The sequence below is a fragment of the Scophthalmus maximus genome, chromosome 19 (assembly GCF_022379125.1).
Source record: "Scophthalmus maximus strain ysfricsl-2021 chromosome 19, ASM2237912v1, whole genome shotgun sequence".
In the NCBI taxonomy this organism is placed as follows: domain Eukaryota; kingdom Metazoa; phylum Chordata; class Actinopteri; order Pleuronectiformes; family Scophthalmidae; genus Scophthalmus; species Scophthalmus maximus.
In genome coordinates, this window is record NC_061533.1 from 1521501 (window position 1) to 1527500 (window position 6000).

Sequence of the window (6000 nt, forward strand, 5' to 3'; positions counted from 1 at the left end):
AAGAAGCTCAAGCATCATGTCCTCATCCTCCTGCTGCAGACCGGCCCCCGTGGCCCTGGGGCGTCTGGAGGCAAACAGTGACGTCTCCTCCTCCACCACTTCCTCCCTGCGTCCCTCTCCTCCGCGGCCACGCCGCCCCCGCCGGGTCCTGTACCCGGCCTGTCGGAGCAGGAGGCCCCCGCTGAGGAGGGAGGCCCCGGACCAGGCCCGCCGCTGGCTGCTGCTGCTCTCTGCACTCGTCTTCCTGCAGATCTACACCGAGGAGACGTTCATCTGCACAGGTCGGTCTTTCAGATTTTGATAGCTTGCGTCTCTTTTGTCATTTATTTTTTGTTAGTTTAAGGTATAAGTGTATAAGTTTAAATATCGCTTTCATAGACTGTGTATGAAAGTGGACGTAGACTCCGGGGCCAGAAAGTGAAGCCAATGCTGAAGTGTGTGAAGCCTGTATTCTGTGTCCTGATCAGCAGAGGGCGACTCTATGAAAACATGACTCTACTTCTCACTTGATCTATAACGTCAGTAAAACATTTTCCTGAGGAGTTTATGGTTCAATCTCTAATTTCAAGTGTTCTTCAACACATGATGTTCATTTTGTACATTATGGTTCATTTACTCAAGAGTGTCCTTGAGCTCTAAGTGAGGCCACACCCCCTGCTCCTCCAAATATGGTTACTTTACCCGCGGCTTCAAAAGGGCAGCTCTCAAACCAACGGGTGACGTACGTTGCCACTCGGTTGCTACATAGCCAACATTAGCATTAGCAGCTGTATTTTACTTATTAAATAAGCAGAAGTACGAGTTAAGCATTAAAACCTTCTCCTTTACTCACCAAGTTCTGTCTCCAGAGGTGGAAAAAGCAACTAACTTAAGTTAGCATCGTAACTAGCTAGCTGCGGCCCATCTCGTCACTGTCCGACAGGGAGTAAATGCAATGGCGGCTGAAATAAACAGCTGCTAATGCTAACGTTGATGTTTACGCTTCTAATGTAGCACTTGTCAGACTTACAGGAAGTAACACTGTGGGTTCAGACCTTCCCATTGGATACCTCCATTTCCGCTTCTTGCCTATTACCGTTTTTCAAAATTCCCTTCACTTTTCTGCTGCAGAAAAATGCTAACTGCACAGCGCTGCAGGGACATGGAGGTCTGACTGTATAAGACTAATAAAACGCATATAAAGCACCTTTAAGTTTAGGTTTAAGCAGAAGACCCTCTGCTTCCTTGACGTTCATTCAGCTGACGTTCACGTCAGTGTTTAGTAATTATCACTGCTTTTACTAAATCTAATATCTCTGAACTTGCAGAGCTCCAGAGCCAGTGCCCAGACCTGGCAGTGTGTCATGCCCAGGAGGGTGAGGGGAGCCTGGCTGCAGATTGGGGGCAGACGGCGGAGGAGCCCTGGAGGGTCCACACTGTGGGCGGAGCATCCGAAGCTCAAGTGGAGTGCGTGGTGGCGTGATGATCGGCGGTAAGCCGATGGTAAAGTTGCCATCAGTAATCGATCTGCGAGTTCTCCTTAAGAACTGTTTGCATCCACATTAGTTGGACTGGGGAGAGACGGTGTCATGTGTCAGGGTCCGACATGACAGCAGTGTTATACTGTTGTGTCGGTTCTTGTAATGTTGCCGATTGAGACCACGCTGATGTTTGGCTGAAGTTTCTTCCAGGAGGGAGAACTTTACGCCCCGTATGAGCCACCACTGTGGCCGCCCATATGCCGATGACACTGTGCCCTATTTCTTCGAAGGACTGGGTTCACACCAGATGTTCTCGAGCACAAAAATATCCTTGTACTGTATATAACTGCAACAATATGTTTTAAAATTGTGCGAGACTTTATTGGAACATTAAACATTGGCTTTGTTTATCTATACTTATTTGCATTTTGACAAAGTCTAATAAATCATTTTTTAAAAAGTGTGTTTCTTTGTGTCTGAACACACAAAGTACTTCCACTTTCTGCCACTTCATCCTGTGACTCCACCACATCTCAGGGTTTGACACGTTTGACAAGTGGAGCTTCAAGAGTTACAGATGATGATTTTGTTATCAGCTTGAGTTGCTGCGACATGAAAACGCTTCGTACACATTAAAGCATCAATAATAGTTAAACTCGCAGGTGGCTGATGATACTTGTTACTTCAGTAAGAATTCATTGTGTATGTGAATACGTCTTCTGCCACGGGTGTGCAGCAGATACCCTACTGTACCAGTACAGTATACTGTATGATCAGACTCTTATGGTTCCACCCACTCTCTCCGCTCGGGAAGCCGACCACACCGCCTCTGTCAACAATCTGTGTGTGTGTGTGTGTGTTTTCTAAAGCTGGGATTACCTCCTCTCTCTGAGTCATTCCCTACACACACACACACACACACACACACACACACACACACACACACACACACACACACACACAGAAGAAGATCCGCGTCTGGCTGGTGAGAAAGTGAGTGTGTGTGTCAGTACATGTCTGGGAATGTGAGTATGTGAGAAACACACAGCTCACTGGACTGATAAAGTTTTACATCACTCCCGCTTTGTCTTAGTATTTGACTTAATAATAATAAAAAAATTATAATAATGTTATGTTTCGGGAGCAAATGGAAAATAAGGGTTTGAAATAAAATGAAATAAAAAATATATGTAATATAACGTTATAACGCTATAGAAACTGACATTCAAGTGCTATAGTGAGTAAATTCATCATTAATATTCATATTATAAGCGTAAAATACTTTAATTAAGGGACTGGTATTGATTATTGATATTACACGATATATATCATAATGAAGCAAGTAGAAGCAAACAAGCTAAATGAAATCTGACGCCTGAGAGTTTTGTCACAGACGTCGTGTGGACGCGTCAGATGATGTCATCAAAACAGTAAACACACAAACAAGGTTTTACCTCATTCAGGTGAACGAACAGGTCGAGGTGTCATGGTGGATTTGCGGTGACTCAAGTCTGAACTGAAGACGACGTAACGTCTCCGCAGAGCAGTGTGTGTGTGTGTGTGTGTGTGTGTGTGCGTGTAGACAGTCACCTGTAGGTGTGAACAGGTGTACACAAAGATTCATATCAATACGTTTTCTTTGTTTTGTTGTTATTTTGCCGTTTATGTTAAAAAATGATCAGTAACTTTTCCTCATGAGATTGACCTTAATGAGAAACATTCTGCTTTTTCAGTTTTTCCCTTTCCTCTCGTGTGTTAGAGGTTAATAGGTATGTAAAAGTTCTGCAAAGTTAAAGAATCCAAACTCTTTCGTAAAGGGAGAAAACACTGACGCTCCTGAAGCTCCTGAACGCCTCGTCAGCCGTCGGGACGATTCTTCAGTAACATTGTAGGAGACAACACAAAGTTCCGGAAGTGCATAAATTGCGTCTATAGCGGCTAGTCTGACACGCCCCCCGACAAATCCGGGTAAAGCGAGAGCGAGAGAACTTAGAAGAACCTACACGTGCTGGAGGCGGTCGACCAATCAGAACAGAGTGGAGCCAGCTGGCCAATCACAGCAGACTAGGCTTCGTGCGGAGGGAGGGGCCTTAAAGAGACAGGAGTAGAATGTGTTTCTCCTTAAACCTGGAGAAATGTGTAGCTTTAATCAAGGTCAAGGTGCGTTTCATTCGTTCGCCTGTCGATGGCGTCATATCTCCTCTGTGCATGTGTCAGTGTTGTGTTTCTCTACCAGAAGAGTCAAAATGTGACTTTTGATCCAGTTTGAAGTCTCAGTTTTATCACACAATCTTTCAGATCTTGGTGTTCTTTGACTTGGATGAAGGATTTGAGTCACTGGACGTCTGGATGTGAAGTGATCAGAGAAACGTTCGGTACAGAGACATCCTGAGGGTGTGTAAATTAGATTTATCGACGAGAAGCTAAAAACTGTCGACTGTTCTTCAGGTTGCGCGAACATAACCTGCATTGTTCATCTGTAAAGTTCAGGTGAAGTGTCGATCACCTGCGTGCCTCACACTTTCCTTCTCAAACCATTTGAAATGTGAACCCTTGCCGGTTATTTACGGCCCGACTGACGCTCGTGTAACAGTGTCGACTTCAGTCAGCGGCACGGTGCATGACGCCGCCGCTACCTGCTGACATTGTTTGTAAAAGGTCAGATTGAAACCCTGCACCTGCAGGGAGGAACTCCTGGGGATTCCTGTGCTACTCCTCAGGTTCTTCACAGAAACAGTGACCACGTGAACAGGTGAACAGGTGAACAGGTGAACAGGTGAACAGATGAAGAGGTGAACAGATGAACAGGTGAACAGGTGAACAGGTGAACAGATGAACAGATGAACAGGTGAACGGATGAACAGGTGAACAGGTGACCAGGTGTGTTGTTTTGTGTTGAGTCTCTAAATGTTTATGACAGGCGCTTCAATGTTTCCTTTCCTGTCTCCGTCATCAGAGGACACTGGAGCTTCCTATGAGAGGAGAGGAGAAACAGACCCACAATTCATTGCAGCAGCGATATTTAATGTGACGCGTCATGAACGAACAAACGATTCAATCTGAAGAAGAAGGAGAGTATGAATATGATGTAGATGTCAGTTACTGTTACATATGAATCATAAAACACTGAAACATGCTGATGGAGCCACTGTGGGTTTTCTAGTTCATCTTCATAAATGTGTCGTTTCACCACGACGTCACATGACGACGTGGTTCAGTGTCAGTGGAGTCAGATTCTCTTCTCCTACGTCCTGTGAATCCTCCTTGACTCCTTTGACCTCGTGACCTTTAACACTGAGGTCGAGGACCAGTGGAGAGGAGGAGACGACATGAAGGACGATCTGAATCCTCCCCAGAGCTCTTCGGGGGCAGCTAACTGCTAACAGCTAACAGCTAACATCTCCCTTGGCTCCAGTGTGAATCCGTCCGTTGCTCGTTCATGATTCGTGTCTCTGGTGGAGCGAAGAGGCTGAATCCTGTGATCGCTGCTTCTTCTAACAATGAGGAAACACAACATATTTACAGACAACATATTTGTAATATCTGCTCGTCGAAACTAAAGCATGATTCATCGTTTTAGTAAATGCTTTCGTTTGGATGATGATTTACTGTAAAACTGGTTTGATATTCAAAACGTCAAACATAAGGTTAAAGCTGAAAAGTCGTTTAACCATAAAAATCAACCTTTTTTTTGCTTAATATTATTGAACAGACAGTTTCTGCCACTAGGGGGCGTCTCAGTCAGAACAATGACAACAGATGTGGCGAGGCAGTGTGTTAATTCTAGCCGATTTAAAGTTTCTAAATTGAGACAATAACTTTTTTTTTTTGTTTCCCATTTTTGCTGCTGCTCATTAGAATTTCTTTCTTTATAAATAAATTTCCTCCGTCTCGCCTCCAGTTAGAGTCTCGGAACAATGAAGTGAAGTGGCATCTCAAAGAAGATTCGATAATATAATTCAGCATGAAGAAGAAATCTGAGCTGAGAACATTTTAGGTTTTTATTAAAATTCATTGACTTTTTTTTTGAGAACGAGATTCAAAAGACATGAAATAAAAATTTTAAATGTGGTTATTAAAACGATCTCAATGACTCAGTTCCACTCGTGTGACCAGTTCACGAATAAGGAACCAGCTACATCAACATATAAGAAGTCTGTTTTACTTCCGGGACGGGAACCGTTCGTCAAAACATAAAAACTTCCTCGAACTCACAGAGCTCTGGGACTTTTCCAGTTGCAGTCGGTCAGTTACAGTAAGAGGGGAAAGAAAGAGTCCGGCCCCGCGGCATCATGACAGCGGATCTGCGGAGCATGTGTTTGTTTCCTATGTGGGATGAGCTGGTGGTGCCAGGGGCCCGGGTGGGGGTTGCTGCTGCTGACGCTGCTCTTGCTCAGAGTCAGGACACCATCTGTTTGCTTTGCAGAGGTTCGTGGGGCGAAATTTTAATAAAAAAGGAATGAATGACAGTGAACGAACCCTCCAGGAATAAACATGTGACCTGGGCTTCTGGGACGTGGACCCCCCCCCCCCCCTCGCC